Consider the following 22,663-nt stretch of genomic DNA (forward strand, 5'->3'; position numbering starts at 1 on the left):
AGACAGACTTAAACATTTACACGTTTATGTTCGTATTTTTGTAGCTAGGATTTTAACCAAAACACCCACCAGACAAACAAACAAAAACCCTTAAAGGTTGCTTAAGCCAGCTGTCATTTTAAAATACACTTTTAGGCATTCGGGTTTTGCTATGCTTGTCCACAGCAGAGTGATGAAAAATGCAGTATGTGATCGTGTGTTATAAAAATGAACATCGATACAGTGGCGAGGGCTCAAATCTGTTGTCCATCATTTAAGAATAGGGTATCAAACTCCATGGCATAATGTTTCTTTCATTAAGTAGCAACAGACACAGGGTGGCCAGAGAGCATTTTGTAACAGCTCCTTGGGAATGTTCTGTTTTTCTTAGCCTCGGAAAAAGGGATGCTGCAGCCCTCGTATATAGAGGCTGTCAGAAAGGTCCAGCTGGACTTTTCCTCCCTTTTCTGTACTGTCTTTATCACTTTGCTCAGTTCCACATAATAACATCTTCATCTGAGATTGCTGTGGCACAGGGGAACTGCATTTGTTGATCAAATTTGGCTGGATAACACTGTGATCTCGTATCCTGAAGTGCGGAGATGTGCCTGGAATACGCAAGCATAAAGCTGGCCCCTTGATTGATTGATTCTGCCTGTCACAGAACAAGATAACTGGATCAGTAAATACCCTGTGCACTTCAACTTCATCTACACAATCAAAAGTGAGGGCATCGTGGGGCTGGAAAGCACCGAGGCATGATGGGAATATCTACATTGCAGAGCGATAGCCAGGAACTTGCAAAAAGAGAGGAAGGGAAGGAAAAAAAAAAAAAAAACATTTTTTTCCTGTGTGTTTGTACACGGAGAGCAGTGAAAAGCGCATTAATTTCTGTGTGTTTGCAGTGTGTCTGTCTCTCCATGGATTTATTTCAGCTTCACGTTGGTGTAACGCCGCTGCTGTTGCTGGTGGTGCTAAGCCAGCAGAAGGCAGGAGTAAAACAGATGAATCAGACTCCGGATATTTCAGGGAAAGCGTGTTATTTGGGGTCTCTTGTACGAAGGTGGCGTTTTATCGGGGAAAGTCTAATTAAGTTACGCAACGAGCCGAGGCCGTGTGCTGCTTCGGCAGCTCCTGGCGCGGTTCTGCCGGACGTCCCAAATTGCGTCTGCCACCCAGCCCGCTTCATTCGGGAATTTACATTGCATTTTAAATGAGAATTAGCAGCAGAGGCAACAAAAATAAAAGGATAAAGATGACAGGTGACAACATTTAAATTAAAAGGCCACATTTTTATGCAGAAAATACGAGCAAAGCAGGCAGGTTTCTCAGAGATTGGTTGTGTTGTTCAAGGGGGGAGTAGAAAATATGTGCCAGAGCGCAATTTCGAGATATTCTGAAGCTCACTGCTGCCCTTCAGAAGCGTGTGTGCATGCCAAGGACTGCTGATAAGAGCAGTAGTCCAGCTCTAGCCTGCCGGGCCACTTCTGTCTGCCAGCTGCTCCTATATCCCATCGCATCCCATCGATGTGATGGGATATAGGAGCATCTAGTTAGGTAGAGTATTTAATCTGGCACTTCTCTGTAGTGCTTCATTTGCCTAAGACACAGATCAGCACAACTTTCTGTAGAGCCATGAGAGGATTCCTGTAGGCACCTCGGAGGACCCAAGGAGCTGGCGAGATGGGGGGGAGCCTTTTGTGGTGGCTGGAGACCTCAGGGGAGCGCGCGCTGGGCCGTGTCACGCTATTGCCTAAAACAGAAATGCTTAAGCAGAAACGCTGCCTGTTTACTTGGGAAGTTAGTTTATGGATTGTTTTGCATCTAGGACAGTGTCTGGTTACGTATGGGCATCACTCCTAAATACCACATCGAAAGGACAAAATGGTTGACTGGGGGCTCTCTGAATGACCATCGTGTATCTCTGTGGACTTCCTGACATCCCATATATTGAGGAAGGTCACAAGTTATATGCTGGGGTACTTTGCATCTGCTTCCTTTCCTTATCTGCATTGTGACAAAAGTTGGCTGCTCGCTGCTAAATATCTTGTAGGCTTCACAGGCCTCTGAGCGCACCTCGCAGCCGGGTTGGGGCACCGTGGCTTTGTGTCCCTGGCGTGGTTTGCTGGCTGTTTGGGATAAATGGTTCAAGGGAAATGTGACAAATGGCCAGAGCCAGCACATGGGCAGGCTTCGTTTAGAGAGAGGGTTTGGGATGGTCTCCTAAGGCCTGCAGGGCCCGACATCCCTTGCCCCAGCGGATTCCAACTGCGAACAGTTTCTTTCCAGGAACGACCCGGGCACAGGTGACGTGTAGTAGTAGTCCCCTGTCCGTGGGGCTGCACATCTGCAGCGCTTCGGGACGGGTGTCGGCGCTGTTTGGCCACCGCCTCGGAGCCACATGTGGTGCTCGCGACAGCACATCGTGTGCGAGGGAGCTGCTGGAGAGGCGGCCGGCGCGCTCGCGGGCGCTGCCTGCCTTGGCTGACGTTCAGCAGCGCCGCGGGTGCTCGCCAGATGAACCGAGGTGCCGGAGAGCCCGCGCTGCTGGAAGAACGGTGCGCGGGAGCTGGAAGGGAACGCAGCTTTTTACCAGCAGTAAGAAACGGGACAGACGAGAGCCAAGCTGCATTCTTCTCGTTCAGCAACTGCAGTTGGAGGGAAGGGATGAGAAGCGTCCTCCTCTGGGCTGTCCCCTGGGGAAATTGGAAGAGAGACGAACGGTCAAGGAGACACCGACCTGGTGGTGGCCCGGAAACAGTATGGGGACAGTGCTTTGTGTTGTGGTGTATCAGACCAGGGAGATTTAGAGTCACGGGACATGTCACGATAGAGGATGGTGTGATATGCCGTCATTGATGCCTTTTGGCTCTTCCCAGGCATCGTCTCGCAAATAGCGGAGAAGATCGGACCTCTCTGTCACGTTCCCTGATCTGTGACGTTGGGCAGCAGGCTCACTTCAGCTGCTGAATTCATTGGTGTGGAAATTGGCCTCTGTAAATAGAGATTGTAGATTGCTAGCTCTAGACTGTTGCCTTGTTTCTCAAACACAGAGCAAAACTGAAGGGGAACTTTTAAACAAAGTCCAGCCCTTTAATAATCTACTATATAAGTATCCACTAGAAATACAGAAATTGGTAGTAGCTACAGAGCAGTGGGATGTCAGTCAGTTGGAGGTATTTTCTATAGAAAATATAAAAAGGAGGTTGTGGCAAGTGTTTATTTTAAAACGTTGACCACTGCTATTAGTTATTTATGACACTAGAAGTGCAACACAAGGCTCAAAGCAACCCGTAGTGCGCCACAACAGCCAAAAATTTGCTCAAATTAGACCATAACCACAACTTAAAGACAGTTCTAAATGCTGGAAACCATCTCGCATCGTTTCTCGGTGATCAAAAGCTTTGCAGAAGTGGTAACAAGTATAAATAGGTAGTGTCGTGGATGCAGAAGTCAAGTAATGAGTGCCGGGATTGCAAGTGGCCAGAGAATCCCTTTAAATAAAGCAGGTCTCCCGGGGATCAAGGGCTTCCTTTCCGTTTTATGCACCTTTATCCGTGCTCTCTCTTTCCCCCGGTCCTTCAGCTGGGTGGGGCGAGCAGAGAGGTTCTCAGCAGGGCTCGCAGGTGGGTTTTGTGCAGCACCTATGTGCGAAAACTCCCGCGTTTGACACGGTGACTGAAGGTGGGGCGAGTTCGTGGCTCTGAGGGTAATTCTGCACCCCTCCACCACGGGTGTGTTTTCTTTGGCTGGAGCTTTTGACAAGGCTGACATATTTATGCACAGAGCTAGTATTTAGCTTGGAATTTTACACATGTGAATGATGAACTAAACAGAACTCATTTATTTTTTTCCTTCCCTCTGTACTTTTTTTTTTCTTTTTCTGAAATGTGAGGTTACACGCTGCAGACAAGCCCCAACGTATCCACCCCACGCTTGACCACCAGAATTAATAACTAGCCACATTCCTTGATGATTCTACAGGGATTGGAAGCTAGGCAGCCGAGTTTGCTATGCAAGAGAGTTAATAAAAATTTTCATTGCTGGAGGAAAGCTTATATACAGTAGTCTGTTTGTCCTGTATTTCAACCACCTGAGTCAGAGCCAAAAAAGCAATTGTCTACTACATATTTCAAACAGATGCTGAGGGGTAAAAGGAGTGACTAGAATTCACAGCAATAAAATGCTGGCTCTTTAAGTTCCCTTGAAGGAAGTGAACCCATAAAATTTTTGCTGCTGACTTGTTTGTCCAGTTCTTTGAAGTATTTAACATTAATTTAGTCTGCAAATCATTGCCACCTCAATTTTTCATTGAAGTATTGAAGCCTGTTAAACACATAACCTTGGAGTGCACAAAACCTGATTCCTTTAGCAGATACGTTCATTTAGCAGTTATCCATTTGAAAACGTATTACTGAAGTGGGTGGCACGCTATGCTATGGGTATTTGCAAAGGAAAACTTTCTGAAGGAGTTTATTTTTCACGAGTATTAATTTCACTTGCAGCAGGTAAGTGTGCGTTAAGAGGTGGTCTTCCACCCGCTTCCTCCCCGTCTCTTTTTTCTGTTACTTAATACCCGCTGCTGTTGTGGGTCAGAAGGGAGAGGCGGGGGACGGGACGGTGGGTTGGGCCGAGTAGTGGCCGTGCAGAAACCCGCAGGTGAAGCTGGAGCCCCTCGCCAGGAGCCGTGCCCACCACGGGGCCCTGCGGGCAGGGCTGGCGGGCCGCTGGGTGCCGCCTGGGCTGCGGGGCCGCGCTGGTGGCAGTCCTGCTCGCACCCTGGCTCAGATACTCCTTCTTTTGAGCTGTCTTCAGGCTCTGACAGATGGAACATCCTCGAGGTAATTCTTCCTGCTTTTCCTTAAAGGATGGGTTGGATCAGCCGGCACGCGGTGGATGCCCTGGTGAATTACTGAGCACCGCTAGCGCTATGGGATCCTGACCAGGAGCCTCCTTGTTTCCCCCCGTTTGGCTTCTTCCATTGAAATTCGGGTTGCTCCCCTTTCTGAGCCTTGCACCGTGGCTGATGCGGAGCCGAGGAGCCCTTGCCCCACTGCTGGAGGCTCGGGAAGAGCCGTGCCCGGCCCCGGCCCTGCCCGCCGAGCTGCTGCTGGGACGCAGCGGTGGCACCGGCCGAGGACGTCAGCTGTCGGGGCAAGTTTAAAACACACCATCAGGCTTCAGTTGGAAAAAAATATCAACACAGAGGGTGTCAATTGAAAACCAGCAGGGTGGCAAAGCTACTGTACTGTAGTGGGAATGCAGCAGCCTCAAGGCCCTTTAAATGATTGGTGACACACTAGAGATATTGTTAAATTACCTTTTTTATTGGTTCTTGAGTCTTATGTCTTAAAAGACTATTCTTTGGAAGAAGTCAAGAGAATCCTTCTATTTAGTTTAGATGCAAACCTGAGATGCAAAACGTGGATGTGGATCTGAACCCGGACTTCTCCAAAGTCTGGGGAGTGTTCAGGGCTGGCATTTTGGGGTGAGACTGGTCTGTCCGTGCACGTGGTGCTTTGGAGGACGTGTAGGGCAGCGTTAGTTAGCTATTTTGTTGGGATCTTGGTGTTTCAGATGCTTTCCTACCATCATCCTTCGTGGAGCGTGCGTGTGTGTGCAAAAAAACAGAGAAACGTGCTAGATGAAATGTCCTAGCGAAAAATAATTGAACGAGCCTGTTAAGTGGGACCTGTGGGTGGAGGACCGAAACGTTTCCATAGAGGTATCTTACATCTGCTTAAAGATTAAAAGGAACACCTTTTTTTTCTTTTCTGTTTGTTGGTTTTCAGCACCAAAAATTGAGTGCAAGGATTTACCAATTTGTAAATCCACTGATTATAATGAGGAGAGGACCAGAAAGTGTTGGAGCTTAGTTATGCTCAGTAAGCAAGCAGAGAAAAGGTTTTGGTTTTTTTTTGTGTCAAATTCTTCCTTTAAACATTCAGAACTCCTCGTATGTTTGTTGTTCGTGACTATTGCTTCTGGTGTTGCATGCCCCATGTCTGGGGTTGGCTCTCCGGTACCAGCAGCAGCTCAGTATGGTTTTTGTAGCACCCTGGAGGAGGGGGAAAATTTTTGAGAACATCTCCATTGGCTAACAAATTTCGGCATTTTTCTATTGTATGCTAACTCCTAAGCAGCAGGCTGGGATGTACGGAGTGTTGAAAAATGCTGTGAATCGGTAATTATGAATTACAGCAGGAGATCAGTTCGGCTTAGTGTTTCCAAAGCCTTGGAGATCAAAAGGTGCCAGTGAGAAAGATAAAGCACCACGCGGCTGTGGATGTGCCAGCCTGGCTGAAACTTGCTTTCGCTACCTAGTTCGAGGAAAAAAGCGTCACTGCTGAATTTTGCAGGGGGGGGAAAAAAGGAACGTGGGTAACATTTCTAAAATTGATGGTGATGTGAAATAATTGCAGAGGTATCTTTAGGTTTTTATATTTTTGTCTGCATTATCTCCTAGTTTATCTGTTAGAGCAGTATTTAAATGAAGAAAACCAGCAAGAAGATAAACGGAGGCTTGTTTGTTCTTGATTTTCCACCAACTGCAGAGAGATATGACCGTATTTTTTTTTTAAAGCTGCAAAAGTTTATATTTCCCTTTTTGGTACCCTTTTATTTTCAGTTGTCATTTCCAGGAAATGGCACTGTCAGCCGATGCATGCGTCGTGCTTCACCCCGCTGCGGGCACGCAGCGTGCAGTGCAGCCGTGCCAGGAGCGGAGCCTGGCTCCCCCCGGCACCGGGACCCCCCCAGTGCCTTTGGGCTTGGTCCCGGGGGTGCTGTGCCTGGCAGGGTGCTGGGGCTGTCTCCCAGCTGGGCAGGCCCCGGGCGTTTAGGGGAACGAGCAGGTCAGGGTCGTGATTTTGAAGCAATGGACGTGGAGCGAAGCAAAGGTCCCACAAGCATACTCGGCACATCGGCGTCGCCTTGCTGGGTGCAGGGTCCCTTCCCTCCCCGAGAGGAGCGAGGTTCATCAGTCCTGCCCGGCTCGAGCGCTCGGGTTGTAAGATGCCAAAGCCTGCTCTGTTTCTGCCCTGCTCTCAGCCGAGGAGCAGGGCAGTCTTTGCCGCAGGGCAGCCCCTCTGTCCGGGGCGGATCCCGCGTAACGAAGATTTTTCACCGCTTTCCAAATCCATCCCCCTGATTCCCTGGGTTACTGGGAAAAGAGAGGCAGGGGCAGATTCCCCGCAGCTCTTCCCCTTGTGCATCAATTCCGTGTCTTCGCGAGGCAGAGCTTTGAGTCAGCTCTCCTTCATTTCTCTCCTCTGGTTGCTCCCAAGGGGGGGAGTCTCTTGGTAATAGGAGCTCCATCAGCTCAGAAAAGAATACAGTTTTGTTCCCTTCTGAAATGACATATGACTATCAGGCATCTCATGAGCTCTCTGAGTGGGCACATGAATTGAACCTTTTAGGAGTCTCGGTGATTAATGGCCTGATGGGTAGGAAGCAGGCGCTCGTTACAGGTCTCGGGGATCTGCCGGGTGGAATTAAATAGCTGCCATGTTAGCGATGCCCTTTTACCCTCAGCTCTCCTGCGAACGTCACCGGCACGGCGAGAAGAAGGAAGCAAAGTTCACCGCAGGGTGGGTTAGGGGATTTTTTCTTACTTTTGTTTTTGTTGCTCGTGCCTGGGATTGGTTTTCTTGGTGGTTTTTTTGTTTGTTTGTTTCAGCACAAACAGAGAAGTTTTAATTAGCCGTGTAAGTTAGCCTTTCTCGCCTTACGTGGAGCTAATTCTGAAGGACCGTGGGCATGTTGGCACGGCCACAGTCCTCGCGTCTCCACCTGGCTTCTGGAGAACCTCTGCAGATAGGGCTGAGTTCGAGTGCCAGCATCAAGTGGTGACTTCCCCACGTGCACGGTAGTCCGCAAGGATGAGGTCCATCAGCAAACCCGTGCAGCCAGCAGCTAGCGGAAAGCCGGCTGATGCCCGGCTTGCGCCAGCCCTGGGGCAGAGAGCAGAAGGTAAAAGGCTTTCTGCAGCGCTGACGTTGCCGTGCTGAGCGTCGTGCCCTGACAGCACGAACCCCCCGCTGCCAGGCGGCGATGCCAGCTCACTGGTACCCTGTGAGGGTACCCGCACCGGTGGGGCTGCCACGAGGGGAGGATTTTCTGTCCCACTTCGTGCTCCCTCTCCCAAAGGTGTGTGCATCCCTGCGGCAGTGCTGCCAGCAGGAGAGGCTCAGGGTCGAGGGGTGGGTTTGGGGCTGGGTGCCTTAAGCAGGTTCCGATAGGCGCCGAGTGCCCAAGCACCCGCAGCACCACCCTGCACGCACCGACGGCTTGGAAGCCAAGCCGTATTTCCCTAGCAGTTCACGCAGGAATACATTTTAGCCCCCTAACTCCTTTCACGTTTTGTGGGGCATATGTTCCCCTTTACCTTCTGGCCTAGCACTGATGAGGTGCAAGCATTTCCACTCAAAAACCTTCCACTTCCGTAATTTGGACAGTGCAATTCGTGCATATAATTTTTTATCCCGGTACTCGCTGGTGGGTTGTACGACCAGTGCTTTCAGCTGGCAGCGCCAGCTAATTCCCGGTCAGCAGGGGATGCAAGGTTTGTTTCTAAGAAAAAAAAAAAATTGTGAAGCAAGGTTTTTTGTTTGTTTTGTTTTTTGATTTTTGAATTGTGATGTTCTGTATTAGACATAGACTGTTCTTAAACATCAGCATGTGTTCTTCTTCTTTGATGTTTTTCACAAAGAGGATTCTGCCTTGCACTTTAACAAATAATCCCATGTTCCTCTTGCGTTGCTTTATACTGCTAATGCTTACTCAAATAAATACAAACATATATATTTAAAACGCGACATTCCCCTTCAACACACCACTGAAACATAACAGAGCTAATCCTTTTTAGTGATCTCCCGTGCCGGAATTTTCATGTTTTGAAATTAAAATGGATTCCCCTTATCTTCCCGGAGCCCCTTTGATCCGTTGCCTGTGGGTGGATGGTGGCAGTAACGACGGAGGCTGGGGACGCCTCAGCTTCGCGTGGCGTCGTGAGCTCCGGAGCGCGAGCAGCGTGCCCGTGCGGGGCGGCCGTGCTCCAGGGGCACCAGGAGAGCGACCTCCTGTGCCCGCATCCCTTTCCTCCTGCATCCCTCTTCGTCCACGTCCCATAGCGCCCGATGGCAGGCGGGATGCTCCCCCAGGACATGCCCCACGCACACGCCGTGCGGTTCGGAAATCCTCCTTCCTCTCCCCTCGGCGGTGGGGAGTTTTAGGAGCTGCCCGTAGCAGTCCCTTCTCCCCAGCCATCCCCCGTCCTTCCCTGCCCGCAGGTACGCAGCTGAACGTGGAGGCCGGGTCTGGGTCTGGCTCGCAGCCCGTGGCTGCGCAGAGTTTGCGCGGTGTTGTTGTTCCCGGCTGCTCGCTCGGCTCGGGGCATGTCACTTGCAGTCGGTCGCAAGCCGTGAACCGAACAGCTCGAACCTTCCTGCCAGGTCTCTGCGTGCAAGTGCTGTCAAAACTGTTCTCGGTGATGAGTCAGTTCCTTTTTGGTGCCTTTTTTTTTTTTCCCTAATGACGAGGCTGCAGCTAGTGTACCCATTAGAGTGTGCAGAGGGATTGCATAGAAATGAGGATACACATGTGTATGTATCAGATGCTGGAGAGCAGCGTTCGTGTTATAAATATAGCTCTGCTGTGTTCCTACTTACATTTCAATTTTATAATCCGTTCCAGAAGATTTGGACAAAAATACTGTAGTGTAAGAGAGCATTAGTTTCTGGGTTCTTCGAATAATAATTCTTAGTGAGGAAACTAGTAAATAAACCTTTAAAGATGGGCAAGATGACATCTTCCCTACTTCTAGCAATGGGACTTGGGGTGTAGATTTATGGAAGGTAAAATAAAGGACAAGGAGAAGCAGGAGCAGAACTGTGTTTTATTTTTTTAGTTTATTGCTAAAATGTATGAATCGGCCTTTTTTGTTTGTTTTATCGGTGTGATTATATATGATCTATCTTTACATGTATACTTTTTAGACCTGGTGGGCCCACCGTGATTAAATGTTTGCTTTGAATACGTGTCCAGCGTGCTAACTTTTCGCAGCGGAAAGTTGTTAAATGCATTTTTATACAAGGGAGGGAGAAAAGAAAAAAAAAAAAAGGAGATTGTTAAATGTATGGAAACCCTTATTGGCTGAATTATATAACTGAATTCATTCAACATGCTCGGTGTATCTTGTTCTCCTTTCAGTATTGCCACTCTGTTCATCACCCCTTTTAGTGCTTTAGGCATATGGCATGCAGTACATCCAGGGAAGTGTCAACAATATGGCATATGTTATACATACTGATCTTGATACACCGTAGAAAATAATGGGCCTAACTTTAAAAGGCACGGTGCTAAGAATAGAGCGCGCTGCAACATGCAGACAGCGAATCCGCCATGAATGTCATGTTTGAAGACAAAAAGAGCTGCGTTTTTCGTTACCGCCGTGGCTCGGTCTGCAGTTCGGTGGTCCCGAAGCTCGCAGCTAGGTCGGGCAGGTCGCTGCGGGCTGCGCCTCGGCCCGCCCGGCTCGGGCACCGCCGCCTCCGCGGGGCTCAGCTGCTCCGAGCCAGCACCAGCAGCGTGCGCAGGTCGAGTCAAGGCCTCTTTCATCCCGCGTCTCGGCAGCGGTGGTGGCTTTGATGGGGACAGGGTCTGTGCTACCAATACCCGTCTGTGGGACGGGGACGGGGACCCCGGGGTGGTGGTAGGGGTTTCTGGCGGTCGCCAGAGGGTCACGTCAGCTCGCCGCTCGGCTCCGTCTCAGCGCCGTAAATGAGCCTGCGCAAGCAGATTGTTATGCTTACATTAAAACCACGGTGGTGGAAACGAGTCTTTCCAAAGGCTCTTCCAGAGATCTGCCCAGTCGGCTCTGACGGCGAGATCAGGGCTCTCATCGGACTCGGAGCAGTAAAATGGAGGTGAAACGCTCCGTTTCTCGCCCCCAGACCCCCGACCCGTTCGGCTCCCCGTTTCGCAGTGACCCTCTCTCGCCCAGGAACGCTCCTTTCGAAAGTAGAAAAAAATGAAATTTATTAAAAAAAATGAAACATGAAGATTAAAATTTAAACCTGGAGGTTGTTCTGGGGAGGCTTATCTTCGCGATGTATGGCTGATGCCGTCGTGTCCGTGTGTACGTCTCTGTCCGTGTGCGCGCCTCTGTTGCTGTTCATTGTGCTGCTCTGGCCCGGCTCGGTAGCTGTAACCTATGAAGCGCAGGGAAGCAGTGAGTGGAGGAAGAAATATCTTCTTTCTGACAAAGCACAAATATTTTTCCGTTATCTATGGCCGGTTTAGCTCTCGGTGATATTCGCAGAACTGCGCAGATCACCGCGAGGATAAAATAGAACAACAAAATATTTATTTTTAATCTTTGTTGAATGCTGAACGTTTTGTGCATGTTTATGAGGGTTAAACATTAATAGCAGATGTTGTTAATGAATAGAAGGCTAGAGCCAGCTTCTGAGACCTTTTAGTTAGTACATGAATTTTCTGGTTGATGACAATACTTGTAACACGCCTAATTACGAAGTAGTGTTCTAATCAAGCCTTGAATAACTGAAGAATTTCCCCTCCTCTTTTGCGGTTATTTCAGTGGCACACACGCAGATCGCTTCAGTGCTTATGCTTATTCTTAGTGATTTTTTCTTTTCTTAGAACATTCATTGAGGTTTTCCCCCAAAGAAGCACATTTATTTACGCCGCGTGTCGGCGCAGGAGCGTGCACGCACAGGGGGCTCTGCGGGCACGGCGCGGCTCCGCCGTGCCACCGGTGCCAGCCTCCCGAGTTGTTGTCCCGGTTTGTCACACTCCCAGGTGAAGTATGTGAAAGTGATTATAGGTAATAAATATCTTTTTTTTTTAAACTTATTGCAGAGGCAGTTTTTCCCCTGTTAATGAGGGTAATTTGACTTGGTTGAAGGATTGCAGTTCTTAAGAATTAATGCAGCAATCCAATTCAAAGATTTAAAGAGATCTAAGATTTTTCACAGGTCGTGTGCTAGTGAATGTGCTCCTATCACATAGCAGCTAATGGACTTGAACAACAGTCTGTCATTTACTGTTACCTCAGTGTATAGCAGCTTTGCCCTTGATAGCAAGTATACTTTCCCAGCAGTGCAGGTTATTTAGTAGTGCGGTATATTCGTACCACTTTCAGAGACAGGATCCTATTTCTAACAGCCCTAATTACTGGAGAAAGCGAGGTTACTTGTCTGACTTTCTTAATTATGTGTTTGGATCCTAATCTGCACGATCTGAAGTATTTTATGCCTGGTAGCTGATTCCTCTTTATTTTTTTTGGATTCGTCTCTGTGTGTACACATACATAAAATAATTTCTGGGTTGCATTTTCACTCTATCAATGCACAGAGATTAATTACAGAAATACAGAAGTGTTAGGTGCTGGTTTCCGTAAGGCCCCGTTATTTTTAGGGATACGTTATTACCTTTTAACAGTGTTTTGTAATGACTTATTTGTAAATGCTCTTGGAAATGCTCTAATTTCTTGATCCTATTATGCTCCTGGATATTAAAAATCCTATTTTAAGGTAATTAGAAGGATTCTCTTCTATTTAAATGTGTGTTCTCTAGACAGTGTCACTCTATACTCTGCACACAAGAACCTTTGTTCCTTAATTAGAAAAAGGACTAGAGCTCATTAATTGTGGGTACAAAGTGATGTCTGCTCAAATGGAGAAGCAATAATACAGTTTAAATAATGATTGATCCTACATCTTACGTCTTAGGCGATTTCGTATCGATAGTGATAAATAAGCAACGCACGGTGCGGTTTCCAAAGCACCGCGTTAAGATTTTTATTGAAAGATCTCTTTTTGCAAGGATAAACCTCTGTCGGGCACGATAAATAAAGGATGGATTGCACACGCACAGCGGCTGCCATTTAGAAAAGTCAGCATTTGTCAACAGTCGCACCACAGTGATAGCTGAGATGCTGGGATAACCCCACCCCATACTTCACAAAATGAAATAATTGTGGGAGCTGTGCAGTCAAAAGCAGTTTGGATCTTGGCCTTACAGAGCTTTGTTGTGATGAAAAGAATATTTTAATTACTGCTCGCAGACAGGATGAGTTATAAATGTTGGAGTGTTTCACAGGGTGTTATTTTGGAGGACGGAGACAGCGCACTTTGTTCTCTGGATTTCGCCGTCTCGCTCCCGCCCCCTTGGGAAGCGGAGGGCAGAACCCGCTTACCAGAAGGCTTCTTCTAATCGTGGGACGGCCGCAGAGCAGTGGTGGTGCCCCGTGTGCGTCTTCAGCTCCCGGCAAATGCCATTTCCCAAAACCAGGAGTGAGCTGGTGCTGAGCACGGTGCACCCACTGCCCTCGCAGCGGGGTGGGATGGTGCCCAGCGGGCTTCGGGCTGGGCTCCTGGCCCTCTGCGGGATCTGCCTATGGGGCTGATGCCCCTCAGGATCCTCTTTCCATCTCAGCCGTGCCCCCACCTCGCCTCCAGGGCTCGAGGAAGGGAAAACCAATCCATTTTCTCTAACCGTAATGAAAATCCGCATTAACAGGGCCAAGCGTTTCCTACGGGAGGGACAGGAAGGTTGGAAGATGGAGTCGTTAGCCTTGTTTTTCCTGCTAATAGTTTCTCGAATCCAAATGGTGGGCGCTGGCACGGGGTGTATGTTTCACTCGGAGCGTATCGGCACTGAAAGCACCCCATAAAATGGGGGCTCCCGTGGTAACCCGTGCTGCATTCCCCTTGGTGAGAAAGAAAAATAGTTTTTAAAAGATAAAAAACCTGTTCTTCAATTGACTATGCAAAAATCTTATTGCAGTATTTATTCCAAACCTGCGCACATAATGTTCAGTCAAGGAGAAAACAGCAAAAAACAGTTGTTGATGGACTTAGCAGAGAACTGGATTAAATAAGCATTAGTCTACTGAAGCTGATTACAGGAATATGAAAATGCAGTATCTTAATGGTACATATTTTCATGTGGCAGCTCAGTTGCCTTTCATTTTGCAGCTAATATGTCTATTCTTATGAGTCATTTACTTCTTTAATTACCTTTTGCAGGCAAGGCACCATGGTATATTAATGTGAATGATTTTTACTGCCAGTTTATCATACAATGCCCCAGAAGTTGAAAGGCGTAATTGACTTGGAAGAGCAGCTCATGAAGGAAACAATATTTAGTTGACAGTTTTCCTTGTACTCTCTGTTGACGTTTATGAGTTTACACTATGCTAAAGGAGTAATAAACACAATTTTCTTTCAATAACAGGAAAGAGTAGCTTTTAAAATACATTTGTGGAAAACAGATTTGTTCGTTTCTTGAATAATATAAAATAATGTAATTCCGGTGATGAGATGTATATAAGATTGTCAATTGAATTAAACCTTGGAAGGTGCATTTATAACCTGCCTTAGAGCGTTAAAAGATATTAGGGTGCATATGAATCGAATCAGTTTAATGAATATTTAAATTATACACAGATTTGGGTAAATCGCATTCAGATCTGCATGTTAGATTATTCAGCGGCCTGCTCTCGCCTTCGAGTGTGAAAGTTGCAAGTGGAAATTCGAGGGAAAGACTCTCTGTTCCTGGAGGTGGAGGGACACTCGCCAGAAAGCTCCCGACGAGCCCTGCCAGGGGATCTGTGCGGTAACTTTCCCCAACTTTCCTGACGCCACGGGCTCGAGGAAGGTTTAAAATGCAGCTTTGCCATCCGTCAAAGTCCATTTTCTTCTGGAATGCTACTTTTATTGAATTGACCTTGTCAAATCGCGGGTGCTTTTTTCAGGCATCCCCGGGCTCACGCGCAGGTATGATTAATCATCCCATCCTGCTTTAATTAATTTAAAGGCGCACATGCCCACGGCGGCCGCCTGGCCAGGCGGGCGCTGCGCCGCGCGGCTCGCAGAGAGTTAAACTTTTCACAGTTTTCGGCGATTGTTTGCAGTGCAGCCCTGTGCAACATAATGAAAGTTTTCGAGCCATCTGTTGTTAAGCTGGCGGTGAGCAAGGCCAGTATATCCAAACAAAGTGCTGGCCTGCTGTAAACTGAACCTGTCAGTTTAGCATAGCTGCGCTGACCTCCCCAGCGCGCGGGGCAGCGCGCCGTACCAGGCACTGGCTGTGTGCTCGGCTTCCACGGGAACTGCTCGGGGGGACCGTGTTTACTTTTTCCACTTAGTGTTCCTCCCACAGGCTTGAACTAGTTTATACTAAATCTTTAAATTGACACTGTTTTTTCAATTTGGAACTTTTTTTCCCCCACCCCCCAAAAAAAAACCCTATTGAAAACCCACAGTTGCTGGGGTTGGAGCTTTTCGGAGACGGGCTGGGGGGCGACAACTTTGTGGGTCCGTGTGCTCCCGCGAGGTTGTCTCTCCGTAGAAAGAGGCATGTTCACAAGTATCCCGGCTTGCTTCCTAGCTCCCATTGTTCCCTTTGTTCTGTATTATTTAAGATTGGGTACTCATTCGCTCCTGAGGATTGGGGACAGCAGGCGAGGTGGAGCACGGCAAGCAGCGCCTGTCGCCTTGCTGCGCGCCGCGCTTGTGTCCAGAAGTGTCTCCAACAGCCTCCCGCCTTCTCCGGTTTGCTTTTACTCAGCTGGGTGGTAGAGAACTTGCAACTTGCCAAGCAAAATTGCAAAGATCAAGGTGGAAATGTCCCCTGCTTGCAGGGATGTGGGCTTGGTCCTTGTTTTCCTTTCTTGTTTGTACCCAGTACGCACTGGGTTGGCCTCCGTACGCCTGTGCTGTTCCCATCCCTGTTCCTCAAATTTTCTTCCCTTTTTTTCTTCCTACATAAATGCTAGTTTATTCGTTCCTATTTCTCTGAGAGATGATACATGTCATTTCCCTGCTAATATCCATCCAATGTAAGCAGTTTTAACCATTTTTTAGGGTTGGCAACAAAACACAAAGTGCCTGTGCCAGGAAAGTGAGTATTACCTGTTCTCAGTGTTTGTTTTTTGGCCTAGACCAACAGTAAATACCTTTATGCTATTGCTTCTGCCAAAATCACTTTTTCTACTTTGTTTTCTGCACTTCTGCAATACCTGCTCACCAGCCTTTGGCTGGTTTCAAGTGTGCTTTACTTACCTCACGGTTCTTGGAAAGCAAGCCTAATTCCCAGTGACCCCAGTGCTTCAGTTCTCAGTCAGGAGGAATTTTGCCCGAGGAAGAGCTGCACGACTGGTGCCGAGCCTGAAACCCAACTGCGCCTTTGCAGAAGTGTACGGCAGCCAGTCTACTCCATCACGGCGTGCAGTGAGTGTCCTGGGAGCCGTGGAAAAGCAGTCGGGGACATCAGAAACAGGCCTGGCCCTTCCAGGAGGTGCCAATGGGGCTCCTGCGGGTGCCAGGCCGGGGGCTGCAGCGGGGACGCGCTCAGGGCTCAGCCCCTGCTGGGGGCTTTCAGGGCGAGGGGAGTTCGATGGTGGTGAAAAACACTCAATTTTAAATTAAAATGACAGCACTTAGTAGGAAACCCCATCCAGCTCTAATCTGTTTGTAAGGTGACTGACACATAAAGTGCTTTTTGTTTTAAGGTGGAAGAAAATGCATTCAGGATAGAGTTTCTGGTATAAATGTCAGGTGCAACGCAGTGCGTGCTCACTCAAAAAGTCAAGCAGATAACCTTGGCATTTGGGGACATTGCCTTGTATAAAATGAAATTGTATTTTGTTTTTAAAAAGGAGGACTACATTAAGAGGTCACCTATTAGCTGTGTTTTTGCTAGCTGTCTGAAACTCAGCTCTACTGTCTATTAAACTCAAACCACTATGTAAACATTCCTGTGTTGTTCCTGGTCTCTACAATGGCCAAGGGGATCGGGTTTCACCTGCCTGCACATCTTCAAGCAATTAAAGCAATTAGCTTGAAGCCATTTCACATTCAAGGTCTACTGTGACATTCAAGTCCAGAAGAAGTCTAGGGGAAAAGAAAAAAGAAGGCTATGGAAGGGCCACTGTGCAGCACGCCAAACAAATGATCTGCCGGGGGTTTGGGACTCGCAGCCACTTCCAAATGCCGTCGTGAGGCTTTGCAGCGGGGCATGCGGAGTTGCTGCTGCAAAAGAAGAAAGATAAAGGCAAAGCACCTCATGATCCTTTAAATCATACCCAAGTTTTGCCTGTTTTGCACTGGGGAGGGAGGGGGAGAAGTGAAGAGGAAGGAGAGAGGAACAGCAAGAGGATTTTGAGCTGTGTTTGTGTGAAATAATACGGTGTCGGTCTTATTTACCAACATTTCTCCTGGCGTGGAGATCATATTTTTCTTCTAATTTACGTGGGGATTTATATGTGGTGTTTACATTGTAAAACTGCACTCATCCTGGCTAATGGATCAGTTACAATGACATTCGGCGTGGAGTTTAGCGATTCCAGCAGTAAGTCTTGAAAGCTGCTATTTTTTAAAAGGTTGGAGCAGATTAGTGGTGACCTTAAAAGATTAAACTAGTACAGTTTAAAGATAAATAATCAGCCTTTAGCACATTAGATAGCTACATAAGCATGACAGAAGGTGACTTTCTTACAACACTTTCAGAATCCAGGAAGCATTTTTACATTTGTAACTTGACTGGGCAAGGAACCGTGTTTTGCAGAAAGCAAGACGTAAACTGATTACACCACTTCAAATTGCTTAATACAGTTTTAAATCCACAGTTTTCCTGTTGGTTTTATTATGCAGAAGAGGCTAATTTTAAAAGCCCTGCCTGCTGCAAAAGAAGATCTTGCTTTGCTGTCCCGGAGGGTGTTCTTAATCAGAAATAACCGCAGGCTAAATTATAATGTGGAATCCTGCTGCCCTTTAACCTAACGCTGCTGCTCGTTCGGTGTTTGTTAACAAACAGCTCTAAGTACAAAATTGTTTGAGAATTACTTTTTCATTATATTTGCTGACTTCAATTAGAATAAGAAGCTTATTTGGGGAAGAAGAATTAAAAATGTATGGGTTTCTACAGAAACTTTCAGCGATTGTTTCCCGGCCAGAGTCGCGTTCGGTGCGGAGCTGCAGGCTCTGTGGCACACGTAATTCGATTTAACTAAAATCACCTCCTGGACTTCTATCTCTGCACCGGCGGCAGAGGCAGGGCTCAGGAGCATCCCAGGACCCAGCCCGCTGCAGCAGGCACGCGGAGGAGCTAAAACGGTGAGAGAGGCGAAGGCCGGGGCGGCTCTCGTGCCGGGGCGTTAATTCCCACGTGTCCTAACGAGGACGCCCCGCTTCCCAACCCCTGTGGTGTTTTGGAGGGCCGGGCTATAGCCTCAAGAGGCACAGCATCCTATTTTTATTTCCCTTTGAGTAAGGTGCGATGGAAACGTACGCTTGGCAAATCAATCGGTGAGTTTAAGGTAAGGAGTGCCGAGCTGGTGGGGGCGGCCCAAACCCTCCTCTGTCGTTCCCCTCAAGTGTCCGTGCCGGAGCGGGAGCGCTGTGGTACTCGGGGAGGAGGCGATGCCTCTGCAAAGCAGATCTTTCCTCTTTTTTTTTTTTTTTTTCCTGGCTTAGTCTTCTGTTTCTATGATCTGCCTTTTGAACTGTTTTTGTGGCTGATCAGTTCCACCTAATATGTCTCTTGATTTCTGCTATTGTAATACTCAGACGACATGCTGTTCTCTTCATTTTTATAAGCTTTAGATGCTCCTGCCTGTCATACTCTGGCGGTTTATCTTCAGCGTCTGGATTTGCTTTCAGACTTGCATGTCTATCAAGCTGCTGTTGCTTTGAATGTGAGATCAAAAGAAGATGAATTCCAGTAAAAAATTTCCTTGTATGAAGAAAAGATTGGGGGCCTATGTAAACATCCCACTGACAGCTCCCAATGAGTTATTTTAGCAGAGCATTAGCACCCAGAATGACAGACAGTCCAAGACTACACGCTAAATAACAAATCAGTCCCTTCAGCGGCAGCAGCGCGCTGCCACAACAGCGATACATTTTCTAAAGGAATCCTCTTCCTCGTTTTTATTGAATATGGCTGTTCGGCTGCTCAGCCCCTCGCGAGCTGCCTCCGAGTGCCAGCCCCAGTTTACTTTTCTTGACAATATCTGTGTCGTGTCACCGATATGACAGAAGACAGGGCTTTGATAGCGGGCTGGGGAGGCGGTTAGTTAGTCGGCTCCAGTTAAATAGCTGGTTTGTTTTGGGGAGGGGAAGGAGCCTCTGCAGAAGGGAAAGCATCTGCCTGAACACCAAGCGCGCGCTCGCCGAGATGCTGGACGCGAGTCCCGCGGCCGAGACAAGTTGCATTTTTGGGCGGTTGTTTATATTTCACTTCACGCAGTTAGAAAAAAAAAAAAATAGCTCTGAAGCCCGGCCAGCCTCACAGGGCGGTTTTAAGGGAAAGTCGGGGCGCTGCGGAGGGCAGGGAAGCGGAGCCCAGCCGAAACTGTGTGCAGATAGGACTTCGCCTCGATGCAGAAGCGAGGTGTGCGTTTCGCTGCCGTTCCCCTGGCCGGGGCCGTAATTAGTTCTGCATGTTTCTGCTGAAGGACAGGGGGTTTGATAACGCAGGGTCGCTCCGTTTCGGCGCGCTGCGTTAAAACCAACTCCACGTTTACCTGCCAGCTCCCACCCGACCCCTCAACTTCGCGGGCGAAGAATTAGCCCGGGAATTCTTGCGGTTTCTTTGTCGTTTAATAAAAGCAGACGTCGCTACTGTGGAGGCAAAGCCTCCCGCGGCTGCCTGCGAAGGGCAGTGCTCCAGCGCCTTCTCCCTCCAGCCTGCGCTCCGGCTGCACGGCACTTCCTGTTTATTCAAACATCTTTTTACCATTCTTCAGCCCCCGCTTCACAGAAACAGCCAGAACACATCTCCAGCGAGAGGACGGAAATCTAAAGGCAGACAGTAAGAGCTTACTCTGTTAAACTCTTCATTCGCTCTGCGAGCGGGCAGAGGGAAGGAGCGCGCAGCCAGGGCTCAACTTTTAACTCGCTGCCTTCCCCGGGGCAGGCTGCTCGGCGAGGGGAACGCCGAGGTTTAAAGCAAGAGCCGCTGCTTCAGGTTGTTTACTGCGGCGTTGACGAAAAGGGTGGGTTTTTGGCACGGGTTCGGAGAGCCCTGGCTAGCACCGACTCTCCTGGCAGGGCACGGTCGCCTTCAGCCGTCTCTGGAGCGCGAGCGGCCGTGGGTCACCGTCCCCTCCGGGCGCCGTGGCTTCCCCTCGCGTTTGCACAAGTGGCAAACAAAAAAAAAAGGCAAAAAAAAAAAGTCAACGTGGCTGTTGTTCTGGGGAGGAAGAGAGAGAGGTGTGAGCCTGCAGAGTCTCGTTTTGTTTTCCTCAAATTGTTTGCGTCGTGACTCTGGCACCGCTTTGCGAAGCAGCCTCGCTAATATTTGTACCAATTTCATGCTAATAAAAATCAGGCTGCTGAAACAAGCATGGCTATTATCTCATTCATATTACTATTGTTTAGACCTGTGCTACTACAAAAGGAAAGGCAAGGCATGCTCACGCCGGGGAATGGTTGTTAACTTCTCGTGTGAGGGATTTTCGCTGCAGCTTTTCGGTGTTAGTGCCTGGTGCGTGAGTGCTCTTCAGGGCCGGTCTGAAGGTAGCCCAGATCCTCTGGGTAGCTAACCCACGTTGCGACACTAGGCTTGGTTGTTTTCCTTTCTGTTCAGGCGACTTAAAAAACGACTTGGTCCTTCACGGCTGTCTCTCCCCCCCTCCAAAGCCCACCAAAATAGCAGGTAACTTTTTCTGCGAGCCTTCGTGGCACTCGTGTCCTGCGAAACAGGAGAGGGAGAGGAAAGTGTGCTGCCTGCCCCGTGGAGAAACCCATCCTCCTCGAGGCTTTTCCTGCCTCTCCGAGATCCAAATACACTTTAAAACGTTAAACTGTAAAACCCCATCTTCCTAGAAAAGAGAGCAAGGGAGAGAGAAATCAAGCCGTGTGCTCAGCCAAACCGCAAGTACAACAAACATATTTTTAAAATATATTGCTAGTCTGGCTTTTTAATGTTCAGAAGTTGTTCTACTTTGCAGAAAAAAAATGGTGTTTGCAACTGCCTTAAGGACAATTTGTTTAACAGTAGGAGTAATTGCATGGGGAAAATGGAAAGAGTGACTGAAGTTATTTACTCAGATGTTAGTGTAGGTGTGGGGCAGAAAACTCACTGTGGGAACAGTGGGCTGCTTTTCTTGGTATCTTAGTCTATTTGATGACCATCAAATTTCCCAGCTCAGTGGTTTTGTTTTTTCTGGATGGCATGTTTGATTATTTATCAGAAGGGAAAGGGAGTAGCTGAAGCAAATAAACATGTGACCAAGCTGTGTTTTGTTTTCCACTCAGAAGGCCGTGCCCTTTAACAGATACACAGAAAATAATAAACGTATTGTTTTATGATAAAAGGAAATTATGTGTGTCATTTTCTTTAGCAAGGCCATTAACCCCTTGTGCTCGGTGGTCTCCACCTTCTGGAAGCTTATTAGGTTTGCAGCTGGGAATTAAATGCACTTAAAAACCCCTCTTGTGTGGAATGTTTCCATGGATTACTGCCTCAGCCCTCTGGATTTGCCGGATTTATTACGTAGCCGTTTCTGCCTCAGCGTATCCACAGCCCTCTCCCAAGTCGTACTTCGGGTACGACTGCCGAAATGAGAGGCTCTTTGCATTTCTCGAAGGGTGCTGGCTTCTGGGGGGATACTGGGTGCCGCTGGGATCTTTCTTCCTCCGCCGTTAGTGTCCGTGCGGCGTGAGGAGTCGCAGCTGGATGTAGCCTGTTAGAGACGGTGTCATTTCATTTGATTCTTCGTTAAATGCCAGGTGTGTAGCACGTTGTGTGTAGTGTTTCCCTTGTAATACCAGCTCAGGACAATGCTCATTATCTTCCCTGGAAAAAAAAAAACAACCATAAACTAAATCACTGTCAGGAAGTAAAATACAGGTTTGCCTCATCTCTGGGAAGCATGTTGCATGCTTTAGCTGCTTTTACAGGATTAAAAGAAACAAGTTAAGACTGTCATGCACATGAAAGGAAACCGAGATGTGGTTTGTTTCGCATTGTGCAGGTAGGTATAAATTTAATAGCCTGACTTGCTTTCAAACCCTCTCTTTGTCTCTCCGAATCGCATGTCAGCTCCAGCGCGGTTACGAGCGCCGCGCTCTGCGCTAGCGCCTGCCTGCTGCTGCCCGCAGGTGCGGCGTCGGGAGGAAGGCTCATCCTCCTCCTCGGGGACGCAGGGGCCCTCCGCAGAGCCGCTTGAGATCAGGGAAAGAAGATTTGCCTGACATCTCGAAGCCTCTGACATCCGCGTGCATCCCCGGTTGGCCCGGGGAGGACGAGGCGGCGCTGGGTGGGGAGCAGCCGGGTGCCAGAGGCTGGAGCCGCGGGCGTCGTGTGGAGGGAGGAGAAAATGGCAGTCGGGACGCGGGGAGAGGAAGGGCCAGCAAAATACGGACCTGAAACCGAAACGTGATGCACAGAAGAAAGAGGAAATAGGTGGCTGGGGGCCAGGTGACGCGGGCGGGGACCGGGCCTGGAGGGCATCGCCAGCTGCCTCGTGCCCCGGAGGCTGCCCCTGGGGACCAGGACGGGGCCGCGGCCCCCAATGGCTGGGGAGTGGGGCTGCTGGGGGGCTTGGGGGGCTTTGCACCTCACCGTGCCCCAGCCCTGGATGTTGTCCTCGGGCAGAAAGCGGTGCGGGGAGCTGCAGCACCTGTCCACGGGGGAAGGCTTCCTCCTAACC

The 22,663-nt window shown here is 48.6% G+C and overlaps 1 protein-coding gene across 26 annotated transcripts in view; it reads left to right on the forward strand.

Annotated features, from left to right (window-relative positions):
• Positions 1-22,663, forward strand: part of FOXP1 (forkhead box P1) — a 384,485-nt gene that overhangs the window by 242,665 nt on the left and 119,157 nt on the right. Inside the window, exon 1 of one of the 26 annotated variants that reach the window (XM_080606036.1) lies at positions 12,558-19,818. The exons of 22 other annotated variants lie outside the window; for them this stretch is intronic. The gene's annotated coding sequence lies outside the window, so the exon portion shown is untranslated. Of the gene's footprint in view, positions 1-12,557; positions 19,819-22,663 lie in introns of those variants that run through there. 3 more of the 26 variants (XM_080606034.1, XM_080606043.1, XM_080606038.1) reach the window with 3 other exon arrangements.

This window comes from Anser brachyrhynchus (genome assembly GCF_964034855.1).
Source record: "Anser brachyrhynchus genome assembly, chromosome: 10".
NCBI lineage: Eukaryota > Metazoa > Chordata > Aves > Anseriformes > Anatidae > Anser > Anser brachyrhynchus.